Source organism: Dromiciops gliroides, chromosome 3 (assembly GCF_019393635.1).
Source record: "Dromiciops gliroides isolate mDroGli1 chromosome 3, mDroGli1.pri, whole genome shotgun sequence".
NCBI lineage: Eukaryota > Metazoa > Chordata > Mammalia > Microbiotheria > Microbiotheriidae > Dromiciops > Dromiciops gliroides.
In genome coordinates, this window is record NC_057863.1 from 295417550 (window position 1) to 295437380 (window position 19831).

Consider the following 19831-nt stretch of genomic DNA (forward strand, 5'->3'; position numbering starts at 1 on the left):
TCACTTTTCAGGGACCACAATTTGTCATTAAAAGTAATCAGAGGGGGCGGCTAGGTGGCGCAGTGGATAGAGCACCGGCCCTGGAGTCAGGAGGACCTGAGTTCAAATCTGACCTCAGACACTTAACACTTACTAGCTGTATGACCATGGGCAAGTCACTTAACCCCAATTGCCTCACTTAAAAAAAAAAAAGTAATCAGAGTAACTGCCTTCAGTGTTTTTATTATTGTTGTCACTGGGTCTACCTTACTTTGCTTCTTTATTATCAGGTTCATACAGGTCTTAGGAAGCTACATGCAGGATCAACTGAGATAGTAAATGTAAAGCACTTAGAAAACCTAAAGATACAATATAAATAACTTTTGGCATTATCATGCCCATGCTTCTCTGAATTTTTCGTACTCATTGGGTTTTTATATTTGTTTATTCTTAATATAACCATAATACCTCACTGTGGTCTTATAACAGCATTTGTTTAGACATTCCCTAATTTATGGCCATCCACTTTGCTTCTAGCTATTTCCTATAAACTGGTAAATGTCAAAACTGTCTGTCATAAGCATTACTTGGTTTGGTTTGGTTTTTTTCTCATGACTCTAGTTTAAACAACAACAGTCACAATATTACTAGAAGAATCAGTCTCTATCCAGTATGGGATTTACCTCTTTTTTCAGTCTCATGCTCTGACACTGCCACTTTAGTCTTCTTTTGTTTTCTTCTAGATGAGAAGACAGCTCATTCTTCAAACAAACATAAGTTCTAGTCTGGTAGCCAATACCTGATATATACCTGTAAGCTTCCAGTAAAATTTTAGAATAACTGTTTGATTCTCCCTTATTCTTTTCTTTTTCTCTGATTGAAAGCTTATATCCTGGGTAAAAATGTGTATTAAAGTGCCTTTATATTATTTAAGGTTTGTAAAATTTTTGTTGCTCAAAAAAAAAAATCATGCTACCCACAACTCCATTTTTCAGTCTCAGCCATCAGAAGGCAGAAGTAATTTCACTGCCTCCAATGTATATCATATTGACTAGTGCTCTGTATGTATATACACATCTGTGTTTCAGTAGAAATTTCTAAGTTTTTCCCTACTTTGGTTCAGACCAGCAAGGATGCCAAAAGGTACCCAATGTTTCCTTATGCCCATTAAAAAAAACTCCATAGCTGCCAAAAGAGATACTGGGATCTGCCAAGTGAAAAGACACCCTCTGTTTTAGGAGGGAGAAGAGATGTGGAAAATTGGGTATTGGGGTTGAGGACAGACAGACTGAGGAGCAAAGCTATCCTTAGGTAAAATTGTGAAATTGACAAGCAGATCTCTTTGTCATTGGTTCAGAGTTTTTTATACCTTTGGTAACTCAAGCTACCCACCATGTCATCAGATAACTTTTCAAATTACAGAATCTTAGAATTGGGCAGATTTCAGAGGCAGATTTCTAGAATATTCATTCAGTATCACCGAAAGGGGATCATCTAGAGTTTCCTTGGATTTAAAGGGAACCCATTACATCTACAACAAGGATTTTTACCCCTTCTCTGTTGATTATTTCTTATTTAAACTGTATTTAGCTTGTTTGAACTTAGTTATTTGCATGTTGTCCTTCCATTAGATTGTGAGATCCTCAAGAGCCAGGAGTATCTTTTTCTTGTCTTTGTGTCTATAGTGCTTAAGTTAGTGCCTGACATATCATAGGAATATAAAACAGATTTAATGATTGACAACCTCTTTAAAAAGTATATTTCTATAATTAGTTTAGTATAATTGGTTTCCTTTAATACTTTATGTTTTATTTTATGTGTTTAAAAACATGATTAGAAGAAGAGGTCCCATAGTTTTCACCAGAATGCCATAGGAGTATGAGATTAGAAAAAGGTAAAGAACCCTTGATCCATTTCTGGACAGCTATAATTTTTTATAAGTTTCATTTTTCTATCCTTACAAAATCTCTCTGGAACTTCCACCTGTTGCTCCAATTCTGCCTTCTGAGGGCAAGCAAAACAAGGGTATACCTGATTCCATGCCACAGCCTGAAAAATAATTGAAGGTAGCTAAATAGCTCCCATAAATACTCTCTTCTGAAGACCAAGCACTCGTGGTTTCATCAACAAATTTTCACGTGGCATGGTCTCAAGCATTTAAGAATTAGACATTAAGATATTATGTAGCAAAGTTTTTAATATTATAAACATTTGCTTTGTAAAGGTATATACATTTACAGAAAGGGGGCCAGGGTCATCACCCTGCCCTGCTTTTCCACATGGATTCATCAAGTACCAAAGCCTTTTCTGTCCAACAATTTGTGTCATTATTCTGATTATCTCAATAATTTCTGGTTCCTGTCTTTTCTTGCTTTCTTCCTCATATACTTCAAATCTAATGTTTCTGTCCTTTACGCCTTGCACTTGGCCAAGCCCTAATTTAGGAAGCATGATAATCGAATCTGGTGCTTTTCAATAAGGGTCACCCCTTATTGACAACAGTAAACTACTGTATGAACTGTTTGGATTCAGCCTACCTGAGGCTCTCTGCTCTCCTCTTATGTATATGAGACTATCATAAAATTCAGCTAGGCTTTCATTTTTTTTTTTTTTTGAGCAGGGCAATGAAAGTTAAGTGACTTACCCAATATCAAAGAGCTAGTAAATGTCAAATGTCTGAGGCTGGATTTGAACTCAGGTCCTCCTGAATCCAGGCCCAGTGCTTTATCCACTGCACCACCTAGCTGCCCCCCTGTTTTTCTATTCTTTGAAGAATCGTGTGCCCTTAGAGTTTCAAAACTGAAAGATACTTAGAAATGAATCACCATTGTCATCAAGGCCATCCCTATAATCAACATTGTACTCCATCATCCTTCTCCATACCTTTGTGCTTGTTGTCTATCTTGCCTAGAATGTGCTCCATTATCACTTCTATCTCTCAGGCTCCCTTTTACCCTTCAAAATTCAACTTAAGTTGCAGCTAAGTGTCACAGTGCATAAAGGAGGACCTTAGTTCAAATTAGGCTTCAGACACTTGGTTCTCACTAGCTGTTTGACCCTGGCCAAGTCACTTAACCCTCATTGCCCCACAAAAAAAAAGAAAAAAGAAAGTTCAACTTAAGCATTAGCTTCTACAAGTAGTCTTTCTTGATCTCTCCTGCTACTAGTACCTATGCCCCAACATTGTATAGTACCTGTTATGTATCTACAGTTGTCCTTTTCACATCTGCTCCTAAGGGGGCAGAACTCCAGGGAACAGGAAAAAACACATAAAATTTTTTGGCCTTCTCTTTGTACCAGAGAAGGTCTGAATTATTATAATATTAAAAATAAAATATGTTGATATTATACAATATCATATATATTATATTGTAATATACAATGATATTATAATATGTATGATGCTTCTCTGAGTTTCTAAACTTTTTGTGTATCATCTGCTATCCTTTGTGTCTCTTCTGCAGCTTCCACAAAACTCAAAAAAAAGAATCCCATTTAATTTCTTAGGCCAGGGGCAGCTAGGTGGTAAAGTATGAGCCCTGGATTCAGGAGGACCTGAGTTCAAATCCAGCCTCATACACTTGACACTTAATAGTTGTGTGACCCTGGGTTAGTCACTTAACCCTTATTGCCCTGTCCAATAAATAAATAAATTTCTTATGCCAACCTGAGATATATTGAAATGGAGCTAGGGCAGTCATGATGTGGAAGGGATAACTTTATTTTTATATGTCTATGTGTGATTATGTCTCCCAAGACAAGGAACATTTCACTTTTGTCTTTGTATCTACAACACCTAGCACATTACCTGGCATATGGTAGATAACTTAATAAAAGCTTATTAATTTATGGATCCATTCTCATTATCCTTATCACCATAACTTTAGGAATTGATAAAGCTGTCTGAGAAGAGATATAATTACATCAATAACAGTAACATAATAAAAAGGCAGAATAATTCCATCAGTAAAGGAAAAAAGGTAGAAATAACTTTAGTCTCTTCAAATGTGATGCTCCAAATGTCAGCTGCCACATACTTCACTACACCTATTTCAACTGAACATTCTCTCATATGGGCCTTTAGCTGCTTTTTCTCCTATAAACTATGGTATTTTATCAAATAAGAAACTACACATAGGATGATAAAAACAAACCAAAAAAAAAGGAAAGAGAGAGAAGCCTATTTTGCACTCAGCACAATTGGAAAGTTATTTCCTACTATTCAGTTCTAATTACCTTTCTATTCCTAGTGTTAGCTTTTGTGGAGGACTTTCATTTACTTTTCCATACCAGCTGTACCAAATGTACTCTTATATATGTGATACACAGTTTATTTCAATAGAAAACAATATTAGGAACTTTGAAGAATAATCTGTGACAGCCTCCTGGGAGAGTTAGAGGGAAAAAAATAAAATATACTGTGTACTGCAGGAAGAAACAGTGATTCATCAATTCATTTTTGACAATGTCACTGTTATTATCATCAGTCAATTGTCTGCTCAGTGTGAAAGTGGAGTAGCTTCTTATCTGACTGGTATTTCAAAGAATCTGACTCAGTCTTTAAATACATATTCCTAGAACCAGATAAAGACCTCAGCACCTATTTGCCTTGAGACATCCTCATTATTCTTCTTCATGTTAAGAACAGATTCAAATTGCTTTGCACCATTTTGCTTTCGCATCTCTTTCCTATGTAACCAGATATATTCTAAAAGTGTTTGGACAGAGTTGAGGGGAGGCAACAAGCAAAAAAAAAAAAAAAAAGTCATCACTGCAGCTTAGTTACAGACATGGGAAGCTGGGTAGTAGAATGGAAAGAGTTTTGCCTTTGGAATCAAGAAGTGTGGATTCAATATTTATAAGATATATAGATATCCATCTAGCTATCTAGATAGATAGATAGATAGATAGATAGATAGATAGATAGATAGATAGATAGATAGATAGATAGATAGATAGATATGTCTATCTAGCTATCTATAGATATAGATATAAATTTGAAGGAGAGTTCTTTGAACATCCTTGAAACTCGGTTTCCCAACCTGTAAAATCATACTAACTTTTTTCTGTCTACCTTTCAATGATTGTTTAGAGAAATAAAAACAATGACTAACATTTGTGGAGCATCAACTATGTTGATGCACTGTGGTAAGTGCTCCACAAATATTATTCCATTAGATCATTATGGCAACCCTATGAGGTAGATGCTATTATTATCCCCATTTTGCAGTTGAGGATCCTGAGGCAGACAGAGGTTAAATGATTTGCCCAGGGTTACACAGCTAGTGTCTGAGGTCAAATTTGAATTCATGTCTTCCTGACTCCGGACCCAGCATTCTATCCACTGGGCCACCTGCTTTGAAGGAGGTACTGTGAGAACCATAAAGAAGTTATCATCATCATCATCACCGTGGTTGTTGTCATTATTAAACATAAAAATTTGGTAGAAAGCACTAATTTCAGTGCCTGCAAGATATGTCCTTATCAACAAATCAACAAACATCCATTAAGCACATATCATGTGCCAGCCAGACATTTTGTTAAGTACTGGGGATCTCGAGGTTTAAAGGAAACTACCCCACTTCACAAGGAGTTTACATTCTATAGCATAAGAACATGTATGTTATATAGGTTGTCCCAAAAGTCTTGATGCAATATGTAGCTATTAAAACTTAGATAATATTTAATAGCTTAAAATTACACAAAGATTTTTGGAACATCTTATATAAGTAGATATAAGAGTACATGTTAATTTCAGGGAGAAGGCATTGGAAACTGGCAGGGGGCGGGGAATCAGTAAAAGCATCCTGTAAGAAGGGGCATTTGAGCTGAGCTTTGCAGAAAACCAGGCATTCCAAGCCACGGAAATAAGAGGTGGAATCCATGAGCAGTTAGCGTGTGCAAAGGCTGGGAGATGGAAAATCATGTATGAGGAACAGCAAAAAGAACAGCTTCAATGGGTCAAAAAGTGCATGAAGGAAAATAATAAAGCTGGAAAAAATGGGTTAATAGTTAGATACGTTAGAGGTTTTTCAGGACCCTATACTTTAGTCATACTACTCCACCCCCAAACTCCACCATCACGAAACCCAGGCCTACACAGGTAGACAAAGCTCAGGCAACATTGAAGCTAACTCAGCAAAGTGATCAGGAAGAGAGAGTAGTGTATTCTAAAAGTAAGAGAGGTTAATTTGGGTAACTTTGGAATGAGATATTTATTTTAATAATTCTTGTCCAGACTTGTGATTTCAGCAGTGTTACAAATTCCCTGAAGGTTAAATTCCCTCTACAATGCAAATTAGCAGTCAATATTTTAGCTTACATGAAGTTAAACTAGCATTTAGTAAGCACTTAATATGTGTACCTGTTACCCATTACCTCTATTAGCATCTTAACATTTTACTTGGGGCACTAAGAGGTAAAGTAAATTTTACATAGACAGAAACTTGGGCATTTACTGATAGCAAGAAATATTTTCTGTTTTCTCCTTTTTTAGAAGAGCTGGCAACAACTTGATGGAGCCACTTTTCCTAGGTTGGTCAAAAGATACAGACCTGTAGTTGATGCTTAGACAATGAAGACTGAGAGGAAAGTGTCATTGGCTAAGTTTTCCCATGAGTCTCCTTGGAGTCTTTACTACCTGGGAGAATATAATAAAGGTCATTCTGCTTATACAAATAATGCTTATATTGTTACTATTATTAATAGAATGAAAAAATAGGCTTGTTATAAAGCAAATCCAGATTTTTTTGAGATTATCCCCTTGACTATTTTTTCTGAACTTCATTTTCTTTTATTCCCTTTACTTTTTTTTTTTTTTTTAGTGAGGCAATTGGGGTTAAGTGACTTGCCCAGAGTCACACAGCTAGTGAGTGTTGTGTCTGAGGCTGGATTTGAACTCAGGTACTCCTGACTCCAGGGCCAGTGCTTCATCCACTGTGCCACCTAGCTGCCCCCTCCCTTTACTTTTAAATACCTTTTAGACAGGACCTCCAAAGTGAAATCTTTCCGGATTAGCCCTTCTCTCCATAGAAAGTTAATATCCTCTTCCTTCAAATTATTGTTTTTACTTATTTACATATATGATTTCTCCCCCCCAGAGTACAATGGTAGAATGTGAAATCTTAGAGTTCAGACATATTAATCTTTTCATCATGGTTTTGGGTTTTTGTTTGTTTTTGCTATTTTTTTTATCCCCCTAGTATAATTCCTGGTACATAGGATTTATCTGAGGAATAAATTAAATTGGATAGATAGCTAGGATAGGATAATATTTATCTTCTCTCAGCCTATTACTTCAAAGCCACCTTTGAAATTTCCTCCTTCACCCACACTCCATCCATGTTTTCATCCTATCACTTGATAAATTCTAATAATACTATCTCTGGGGGGCAGCTAGGTGGCGCAGTGGATAAAGCACCAGCCCTGGATTCAGTAGGACCTGAGTTCAATCAGGTACTTGACACTAACTGTATGACCCCGGGCAAATAACTTAACCCTCACAGCCCTGCAAAAAAAAAGAAAAGAAAAGAAAAAGAATACTATCTCTGTAATATCCTTAGAAAATGTCTCCTCCTTTTCATTTCCCCTATAACTACTCTAATTGAAGACTCTTAGTTATTGAACCATTACTCCAGTGTCCTAAGTGAAGGCCCTTGATGGTGAAGTTCCAAAATTACCTTACCACACTTTTCTCATACTTATTTTTTTTCATTACCTTACATTCGAGCCAAATGGGCCTTCATTTTGTTTGTTTGTTTGTTTGCTCTGTCCTTACTCATCTCCATGTCTCAGCTCATTTGATATGCTACCCTCCTGCTAGGAATGGATATCTATATTTCCCCTAATCTCTGTTAAAATTCTTCCTCACCTCCGAAGATCAGCTTAGGTGCCACATCTTCTAGGAAGCCTTCCTTCACACCCCACCATAAACCTTGCCTCCTTGAAAGTGATCATGTTTTTATAAATTACTTTGATTGATTTCCTAGGACTTTTCCATTTTCATTTAACTCATGTTCCTTTGTACCATAGTTGTCAAAAATGGCCTAGATGTGAGGAATCTTTCTGTAAGGGTATCTGGCTTTGGACTCATACAGACTCTTCCAAAGACAGAAGTAAGGCATTCTCTCATACTTTTAAGTTTGTGTGCCCCGTGAACCCCCTAGCCTAGAGTCCTAGGGAAATTTTCTTCAAACTTGAGTTAGGATCATGTTTCAGGTTTCTATTAAATGGATTAGCAAGATATGTTCTAAAAAAAATAGGCAATGTAGGGGTAAGATAGGTGGCACAGTGGAAAAAAGCACCATCCCTGGATTTAGGAAGACTTGAGTTCAAATCTGATCTCAGACACTTGACAGTAGCTGTGTGACCCTGGGCAAGTCGTTTAACACTCATTGCCCAATGTAAATAGATAGATAGATAGGTAAATAAATAAATAAATGGCAATGTACAAAATAATGAATATCAGGGACAAAAAAGTTATTTAGTCCTATCCCCCCAACTGCCCCCACATACATACACATACTGCTTAAAACACAAAGGACTTATAAGTATACATTGACAAATATTTAAAACATGACATAGCAATTACTTTCCTAAGAGGCAGGCAAGACTCCCAGACACTTAAGTTGTAAAGTACTCAGAGAAACCCCCAAACAGACATAGAAACACATGTTATCCATGACCTTTATTATATTCTCCCAGGTAGTAAAGACTCCAAGGAGACTCATGGGAAAACTTAGCCAATGACACTTTCCTCTCAGTCTTCATTGTCTAAGCATCAACTACAGGTCTGTATCTTTTGACCAACCTAGGAAAAGTGGCTCCATCAAGTAGTTGCCAGCTCTTCTAAAAAAGGAGAAAACAGAAAATATTTCTTGCTGTCAGTAAATGCCCAGGAGCTCCAAACCTCTCAAATTCATGAAACAGCCACCAAGGTAAGAAACAATCTAATCAGGGGCAGCTAGGTGGCGCAGTGGATAAAGCACCAGTCCTGGATTCGGGAGTACCTGAGTTCAAATCCGGCCTCAGACACTTGACACTTACTAGCTGTGTGACCCTGGGCAAGTCACTTAGGCCCCATTGCCCCGCAAAAAAAAAAAAAAAAAGAAAAAAAAAAGAAACAATCTAATCAGGCTAACTATTTGATCACCTGTGTTTAGGGAAAGAAAGACAATGCAGAAGCAGTTAGGGACTTGAGGCAGATGTAAACTTACCTAGGCAAGCACATGTACCTATTGCCATATGACTTTATCTATCATAACTGTTGCTGGGGAAAGGGAAGGGAAAGGAATCTCTTAGGGGAGGTACCCCAAGACTCTGTCCCGGGCCCTCTTTTCTTTCTATACTATTTTACTTAGCGATCTCATCAGCTCCCATGAATTCAAACATTGTCTCTTTGCAAATAATTCTCAAATCTTGAACAATAGTTCAAGTCCTGACCTCTCTCCTGAATTCTAGTCTTATATCTCCATCTTGCAACTGGATATTTCAAAATGGAGGTCTCATAGAACTCTTAGACTCAACGTGTCCAAAATTGAACTCCATTTTCTGCCCAAATCTGACCCTTTTTCCTAACTCCAATATTGAATCCTCATTTTCTCTTACCTACCCCACCCCCATATAAAACTTGCCATATTTGGCAAATTCTATCATTTCTACTTGCATAACATCTCTCATATATGCTGCATTCTCTTCCCTGGCACTGCCAGACCCTCATTGCTTCACTCCTGGAATATTACAATAGCTTCAAGTGTCACCACATTCTAGTTCAATTTCTTTTGTTGTTGTTGTTGTTCATTCATTTCAGTTGTATCAGACTGTGACTTCATTTGAGGTTTGCTTGGCAAAGATACTGGAGTGGTTTGCCATTTCCTTCTCCAGTTCATTTTACAGATGAAGAAACTGAGGCAAAAAGAGTTAACTGACTTGCCCAGGGTCACACAGGTAGTAAGTATCTGAGGCCAGATTTGACCTCAGGAAGATGAGTCTTCCTGATTTTAGGCCTGACACTCAGATCCACTGTGTCATCTAGCTGCCCAGTTCATATTCTACTAAGCTGTAAAATCTCTTTCTACAGCTCAAGTCGGGACCACATCACTCCACTATTCAATAAACTCCTGAAGCCCCCTATTACTTCCAGGATCAATTATAAATTCCTTCAAATCCCTTATTAGCTCCACCCTTTCTACTTTTCTAATCTTTATGCATCTTACTCCCTGCTATATACTCTACAATCCAGTAACATTGGACTCTTTACTGTTTTCTGTATAAAAAACTACATATCCTGAATCTAGAAGCTTTTCTTGGCTGTCTCCCCCCCCCCCCCCAGGCCTGAAATTCTGCCTCTCCTCCTATCTACTTCTACCTTCCCTGGATTCTTTCAAGTCTGAGCTAAAGTTCTAACTTCTACGAGAAGCCTTTCCCCTTCCCATTATCTTCAATTTATCCTGTATATATTTTGCTTTCATGTTTTCTCCCCATTAGACTGTGAGGTCCTTGGAAGCCAAGACTGGTTTTTGTTTGTTTCCTTTTTTTTGTATCCTTAGAGCTTAGCACAATGCCTGGCACATAGTATGTGTTTAATAAATACTCATTATCTTGACTTGACTATTCACTTTACCACTCCAGAGAGAGCTTTTGGAATTCTGAAGCACATGTTCAAAAACAAGGAAGATAAATTGTGATTATAATTTTTTTTTCTCCCTTTAAAGCCTACTCCTGCTCAATAACCAATCATCTTGGACACAGTCCAATAATGGGGACAATGGGAACCAATCCTGAACCTCTGGTTGCCCACTTCCTTTAGCAAAGGGCCTAAAAAATCTTTCCCTGAAAAGGGGCCAGGATGTAGGTTCACCTCCTAAGGAAGTGCCCTAGTCCTGTAGATCAAAGGGGATGCCCTGATCATCTCCATTACACAGCTATTTCTATCAATGTGTCTCTCCTCCAACTTACCCCCTTTTTATTTCAAGCTCCCTGAGGGCAGTGTCCTTGTCATATAGGTCTTTGTATACTCAGCACCTAGAAAAGTGCTTTTTCATAATAAGTACTTGGAAAATGTTTCACTTAATTGAATTTAGGCCATTCATACCCATATTGGGAAAACGGAGGAGTAATATTTAAAATATTTCAGAGAACAAACTCTTCCAGCAATTATTTTAAGAGACAGCATAGTATAGTAGGAAATTTACCAAACTGGGAAACAAATAATAATAGCTAGCATTTATATAGTGCTTTTAGGTTTGTAAAACTTTTAACAAATATCATCTCATTTTATCCCTGCAATAACACAGGCAGGTAGATGCTACTATCATCTCTATTTTATAGAAAACTGCAATGGATACAGATTAAGTGACTTGTCCAGGGTCACACAGTTGGTTGTGTCTGAGGCAGGATTTGAACTCATCTAACATTTTATATGGGCAGCTAGGTTGCACAGTTGATAGAGTGCTTGACCTGGAGTTCAAATCTGGCCTCAGAAGCTTACTAGGTGTGTGACCATAGGCAAGCCACTTAATCCTGTTTGCTTCAGTTTCCTTATCTGTAAAATGATCTGGAGAAGGAAATGGTAAACCACTCCAGTATCTTTGCCAAGAAAACCCCAAGTGATATCTTGAAGAGTCACTGTCATCAATAACAAAAACAACTAGAACCTTATCCATTCTATTATCTATCTCCCTCTAAGGAGAATGAAATACTCTTCCTGTGTCACCTACAAACTAATTGTGTGATCATAGACAAATTGTTTCACACATACACACACACACATACCCTACATACACATTCTTTAGTTTCTTAATTTATAAAATCAGGGTATCAGATCAGATTACATGAAAAGTTTGTTTTGTTTTGTTTTTACAAATGCAAGATCCTATGAGTCTAAATACCCCTGAGTAATTTAGAAATATTTAAATATTATATTTGATATTATAATTGAAAATAATTGCATTTATGTAAGCATCTACTTTGAAGCAGGATGAACTTTATTAAACTAATTTGAACTCATCCTTGAAGATAATAAAACTGTCTTTTTAAAATTCTCAACTTTAGATGTTCAGCTAATTCAGAATAGTCTTTCTCTAATTCAACTATAACAGTGATATTATTATGATTATTTATAGGCCTCAGGCAAGACATCATACTGTAGTCCTTTCATTAACCTCACCATATATTTCTTGGCCAAAAAATGAAGGCAAGTTTAAAGATGTAAGCATTGCACCAAAGAAGGCTGTCTTCCAAGCATTTAAAGTTTCTATTGTCTATTCTTTACTTATAAAAACCTGAAGAAATTGACTAGTGGTAAGCCTTTAATTATCTTAAAATCTTCTCCTTTGGCAAAACATCTAAATTTCTTGTGGTTTAAGACAATGTGAAGGGATTAGATTTGTGGGCCTTGAAAAATTGGACTTTTCTGCCTTTGCCAAAGATAGGGTGGCCACCAATAATGCCCATTTTCTTCCAGAAACTTACTAAATCTTTTTATAGGGTTTCATGGGGCTTCTTTCCTCTCAGCTGGCTACTGACGCATCAGATACTGTCTCTCAAACTAAAAAAAAGCACTTTGGTTTTGCCAAGATGGTTACTGCATGAGACTGAAGGGTTTTAAAGTTTCATTCCCTTTTTTGCCATAGGCAATACTGCAAATCTAATGGATTCTTTGCCTTTTAAGGTGCTTACTGTCTTCAGAAAGAAAAATGCTAATGCCTTAATAGCTTTTTTTTCTGTCTGGGAAAGGTTGATTCTTTTCTCTAGACTATATTAGCAGGGCAGGTGGTCTTTGCCAACTGCAGAAGTAGAACAGCAAGAGGTCTCATTGTCCTCCTCTGTGAGATTTCAAGATTACCATGAAGGAATCAGAGATTTCCCTTCTGACACAAACAGTTTAAATTATCTCTCTTGCACTTGCTAGGAAGAATGTCTCCAGACTTCTCACAAGTCAGCAAAATTAGAATTTCTCTTTTTCATCTACAAACTTTCTGGATTTTTTCACACATCAGTATGAATGGCAGTGAGAACAAAACATTTTTATTTCATTGTGCTCTCAGATGTCAGATTTCTGAAACTCAAAACTTTTCTCAACTTTCTTAACTTTAAAATTTCCATATTTTTTTCTTAAGTTTAAAAAATAGGCCTAGTCCCAGTTGTCAGTTCAGGGAAAGTGAAATAATTTATACTTTAAAATATTTCATAGCTCAGAAATTTCACTAATGTAAATTGTTGTTCCCCCCCCTAGTTAGTCCAAATGAGTCATTTTATTATTCTACATGTGTCCCACAGTTGCCTAGCACTGACCAGGAGGTAGAGGCTACAGCTATAGAGGCATAGCCACTTTCAAGTTAATTTTGAGCTACCAGGAGGACAGGCTTTATGAAATGGAACTAACAGATCAATCAATATAAGTAAAAACTTCATTGATGTTAAAATTAGGTCATCAACAAAATGGAAGGTTGGAACATTGGTCAAGACAAAATATGGGAAGAATAGAATCCATTAGTTAATACAATGGAAGTAATGGCCTAAGGCCTAATGACAGTTCTTTTTTCATTGCACCATTGTATTAGTGATGCTAGGAGTCTGGACACTATCCTAAAATGAAGTAGGATACCTTGAAAGATTTTAGAGGTCATTGTGACTGAATAAGGATTTATCAAGTATGGGGCAAGAGATTCCTCTTTGGGGTAAAATTTGTACTAGATTCTTTCTAAAACTCCTTCCAGTTTTGTGACTCTGTAAAGTTTGGGAGAACTTGTGATGTCCAAGGAGGTGAATAATGGGCATGGTTACATATGACCCTGAGACCTTCTTAGTCATTGTGGAGCTAGTGGTAGAGTCCTTATCTTTGGCCATCTTTAGATGATACATTTTATCACTAAGGAGGAATTTCATGGTGGGGATGGGAAAGGCAAGAAGGGAGAGAAAAGGAAGGGAGAGGAGGAAGTAGGGAGAGAGAGAGAAAGACAGAGACACACAAAGAGAGAAAGGTGAGGGACAGGAGAGGCAATGGGAAAGGGAGAGAGAAAAATTGAGAACACTATCACACTATTAACTATTTAGCTAAAATGAATTTCCTTTTCATCATGTTTATTGTACATTTTTCAGTCTGGAAAAAAGAGAAAACAAAATAATACTGGAATAGATATACTTTTTCTAAGCTATTGTTTAACATTACACTCTTAGCCCTGAACTGAAAAATTATTCATTCCTTGATCTCTTTCTTATTCTGAATATCTTTAAAAGTTTTTGTTGTTGTTGTTGTTGTTCAATTTTCTCTGAGGTCATATCTTGTTTGATCCTCACAACAACCATGATTATTATACCCATTTTATGGATGAAGAAACAGAAGATAAAAGAGGATAAGTAACTTGCCCAGTCACACAGCTAGCAAGTGTCAGAGGCAGGATTCAAACTCAGGTTTTCCTGACTCCAAGACACTTACTATACCACCTAGTTGCTAAACCCCATAGTCTTCTGTAGCCTGTGTTAACTGCATCCTTTAAACTGTTACAGATTTCAACAGGCTTCATTAATAAATTGATTAGACAGAATTTCCTCACTTTAGTGATCTGAGATTTCTTCATTGTGGGTACTCCTTAAACAGAAGCATATTAATATATCATTACATGTTGTTGTTCAGTTGTTTTCAGTCTTATCCAACTCTTTGAGACCCCATTTAAGGTTTTTCTGGATGAAGATACTGTAGCAGGGGACAGCTAGGTGGTACAGTGGATAAAACACTGGCCCTGGATTCAGGAGGACCTGAGTTCAAATCTGGCCTCAGACACTTGACACTAGCTGTGTGACCCTGGGCAAGTCACTTAATCCTCATTGCCCAACCCCCCCCCCAAAAAGATACTATAGCAATTTGCCATTTCCTTCTCTAGCTCATTTTACAGATGAGAAAACTGAGGCAAAAAGGGCTAAGTGACTTGCCCAGGGTAACAAAGGAAGTAAGTGTCTGAGGCCAGATTTGAACTCAGAAAGATGAGTCTTCCTGACTCTAGGCTTAGCACTTCACCTGCTGTGTCATTTCATGTTAGTAGGCCACTTTTATAAGTTCAGTGGCAAAAGACAAAAAACAAAACAATAAATGCATCAAACAATGACCCAATTCATGATTAAGCCTCTCTGAACTTTACTTGGCTAAGCACAATATATATATATATATATATATATATATATATATATATATATATATATATATATATATATATATATATATATATATATATAGTCCATTTCCTTCTCAGTACAGGAAGGCCTTCCAAAATAGTTGGATCTGCCAAAGGTTTCCACTATCACAGTCTTAAAGCGACTACAATGATAAACTACAGTGACTGAGTCACCATAGTATGACACTAGTGAAGAAGATGAAATATAATAGGGAGGGATAGATAGATATGTTATGGGGAAATAGGGTAGGGGGTTTGGGATAGGGGTAGGGGTAAACCAATTGGATAAGATAGTAGTTTATTTAGGGGCTGGGGAAGGGAAACCAAGAGAGAAATCCTTGGACTTCTTCTCATGGGGAGAAGGCACGGCACAGAGCATGGCTCTGAGATACCAATCTCCTCGAGTGGGTGACAGGCAGATACTTTTATAGAGGACTGAATGGGGTGATCATCTAACCGTGGAAAGTTCCCTTATTGAGGGAGGACCATCCCCCATTGGTGGTGGCTGGAGTAGTTGGGTGAAGGCTGGCTGAGGATCTCTCAAGCCATCTCTCTCCTCCTCAGGCCACAAAGGCAGCAGCCACACCTAATCTTATCTCCCAAGGGGTGAGGGAGACTGGAATGAAGGATAGTGGTCCCAGAGCTAACTCAGTAGCCAGTAGGGATCTGGTTCCACTTATCTCTTTAGATGTGTCTGTCCTTTGGTTTAGTTTCTCAAGGAGAAGGTTCTTTGTTGTACCCCAGAGAACTTCTGGGGTGCTAGACCCTATAATAGATAGATAGATAGATAGATAGATAGATAGATAGATAGATAGATAGATAGATAGAAAGAAAGAAAGAAAGAAAGAAAGAAAGAAAGAAAGAAAGAAAGAAAGAAAGAAAGAAAGAAAGAAAGAAAGAAAGAACTGAAGTTAGGTTTTTAAAAAGTAAAGAATGGAATAGCCTTGACTCAACAGTAGTTTGTGCAAAGAAAGACTTCAGAATTTTAGTTAACTGAAAATTGTGTGGCAACAATGAGATGTATTTTCCTTAAAAGCTAATCTTCTCTCCAGATATATTAATATAAAGAAAGTCCTCGTGAGGTATCCTGGTGCCAAGGGCAAATAATGCTGGAGGGAGAGAAGGAAAAAGGGAAGGAAGGAAGGTTGCAGTTCATATTTGTAACCACAGGTATACCAGGAACTCAGCCTGTTCTCCAATCTGGCCCCACTTCCCTGAAATACAGCTGATGCCCCCCCCCCCCACTCTGAACATCATAAGGGGAAGGAGACATCAAAAGATGCACGATGCCATGGTAGAAGAAGGTGGAACCCTCAATGGCTGTGCCATATAGTAAGTGGCAAAATACTACCATGGCAAGGACGTATTTGCCCTGGATGTAATCCATCTGAGGAAAAAACAACAAGAATAACTATTGGGAGCAGCTAGGTGGGACAGTGGATAAAGCACCACCCCTGGATTCAGGAGGGCTTGAGTTCAAATCCAGCCTCAGACACTTGACACTTACTACCTGTGTGACCCTGAGCAAGTCACTTAACCCTCATCATCCCACCAAAAGAAAGGATGGAAGGAAGGAAGGAAGGAAGGAAGAAAGGAAGGAAGGAAGGAAGGAAGGAAGGAAGAAAGGAAGAAAGGAAGAAAGGAAGAAAGGAAGAAAGGAAGAAAGGAAGAAAGGAAGAAAGGAAGAAAGGAAGAAAGGAAGAAAGGAAGAAAGGAAGAAAGGAAGAAAGGAAGAAAGGAAGAAATGAAGAAAGAAAGAAAGAAAGAAAGAAAGAAAGAAAGAAAGAAAGAAAGAAAGAAAGAAAGAAAGAAAGAAAGAAAGATTATCGCCCCACCCTGGTTTTGTCTTTAGTCCACAATGAGGGAAATAATATTCTCACTGTACTGTATCAGACCAAATCTAATATATTGTGGTTGATTACAGCCACTCCATTCTAGGAAAGGTATGAATAAGTTAGAGCATATGCAGAAGAGAGTGAACAGCGAGAATTCAAACTGGCCAGATCATATGAAAAAGAGTTAAATGAACTGAGAATGTTTAGCCTGAGAGGAAAAAGATACGATAGCTATATTTAAATATTTGAAGGTCTCATATATGGAAGAGAGATTGTACTTATAGTATTTTATTAAAGTAAATTGTACTGTATTTGAGAGACTGTGTAGTGCTTTCAATGATCCCAAACTGCTCCTTAGCATAAAAATCCATCTTTTAAACACAAATGTTCTCCCACAGATGCTGAATAGTTAAGAATTTTAGAATACCAGTCTCTGAAGAATCAAAGTTATGGTTTGCTGAATGGCAATGGCAATGCAGGAGAGCTGCCTCTCAAGTCAGACAAAGATAAACTAGCCATGGTAGTGACATTAGAGTTATGATTGAGGGAATCTATGATTAGAAAGGACCCAGGCTGGTTTTGTAGCAAATTCAAGGGGGAATAAGAGATACCCAGTACAAGTTTTGCCCTGATACCCACAAAATGTAAAAATACCTAGAAGACCTTTAGCATATTGAGTAGATCCTCTGAGGAAGCTTTATGGGAGCATAGGAAATCAGTAGGAGTGTGACTTATTTCAAGGATAAGTGAGGTCTCCATAGGTATGCATTGCATGCCTTTTCATCTCTTATGTCACTGCCACTGCTAGTTAGTGAATCCAGGTGAATGGAAGAATAGATAGTGCTGCTCTCAAAAGAAATAGGGAATTCAGAGATAGAGGATTATTAGGAAAGAAAATAATGGATTCAGGAGGACCTGAACTCAAATCCAGCCTCAGACACTTGACATTTACTAGCTGTGTGACCTTGGGCAAGCCACTTAACCCTCATTGTCCTGCAAAAAAAAAAAAAAAAAGAAAGAAAATAAGACTTGTTTTAAACATGTTTAGTCTCTGATGCCAATAGATTATAAAGGTGCTAATGTCCTGAAAAGAGTTGATAATTTGAGAATGGAGGTCAGGAGACAGATTATAGTTAGACATAAATTTGTTGCTGCATGTAATAATCTGCATAATAGTTATGCTTCATCCATTTTTCTTCTTGTATGTATATTTAGGCCAAAACTTTTCTAAGTGATTACAGATCCCTCTGCTTAGAAGGAAAAGTCAAGTGCTGGATAACCAAGGTGCTTTCTAGGTTCTTTTCACTTACTTGATGTGGGAAATGATTTATACTGTGAGAAAATAATTATTAATAATTGATTTCTAAGAGAAACACAGATAACACCCTAGGAAGTTTAGTTCAGCCCTGCTAGGGATGAACCCAGGTGAACAAAAGGAATGCAAATTGATTCATTTGTTTAGTGAGGGGAAGAAACACACCTAGACTAAAGGAATTTACCTTCCCTGGACCACCCCCAAGTCATATCAGTCAATGAAACCGAATGAGGCTATAACCAATTGGATTTGATCAATGTATGGTGACCTGCCTCTATCTAAAAGGGGATAAAATCCCTGGGCACACCAGGACCAATATCTCTTTTTTGCTCTCTTCTTGTCCTCTTGGCTCTGAATGTTGTTTCTTAGGGGTACTAATTAGGCCTCTAAGCCTGAGGCTAGCGGGGAAGCTAACTGCCATGGGTTCAATTCTTTGCTGGTATGTAAAATAGTAATTAATAAATGCTTACTGCAAAAACAGATGCAATAGCCATTCATTTATAAGTAGCAAATAATTTTAGAAAGTACAGTCTAGAACAATAATTTAAATGACACCACCATTAAAACTTCAATATGAAATTATTGCAATCTCTCTATATCCTTTCTTCCAAACACCAATTTGTTTGAAAATTTCAGTACTGAGTTACTTTAATGGTATGATATTGAGAACTGCAAAATTTACTGAGAACTGATGCCCCCCTCCCCTCTTTCCCAGGCAGGTGAATTGCCTGGGGCTGACTGTCTTTGTCATTTCCAGACTCTTGATGGACTTATGGACCTTCCCCAAGCAACTTATCCCCTCCCAACGTTCCCCACCTTAGTCCCAGGACTTTATGTTATTATGTAAAAAGGGTCCACCTGCATTAAGTAGTTTCTATTCAGAGTCAGTAATGCCTATACTTAAATTAGGAGCAGTTCTATTATTTCTTTTGTCAAAGGTTCATTTACATTAATTAGCAATATGTCACTCTGGAGCAATCTTTTTGTTCTGTTACCCCATTAAAAACCCTGTCCTCTGTTCCCATCTTTGGGTATTCCTAGCTTCCAAGCTTTGTGATACCAGGGGGCTATAGTTCTTCTGCCCCATTAAAGACCTTATTTTCTCCTGTATTGATTGTTTCCTTAATTTCTAGCTTAACAATATATATATATATATACATATACATATATATATATATATATATATATATATATAATTTGTTTGTTTTTTAGTGAGGCAATGGGGGTTAAGTGACTTGCCCAGGGTCACACAGCTAGCAAGTGTCAAGTATCTAAGGCCCGATTTAAACTCAGGTCCTCCTGAATCCAGGGCCTGTGTTCTATCAACTGTGCCACCTAGCCTCCCCGTGTATGATATATATTTTTGATATATTTTCTTTATTCCAACTATGGACTGATGCTGATTTTGGTCCTGACAAGTTGGTGATTGTACTGTGTACAGATAGCAAGCTCTAATGTTCAGTACAGTATATCTGATATATGTGGGAGAGGCACTTAATATGTGCCAGACACTATGCTAAACTCTGGGGACA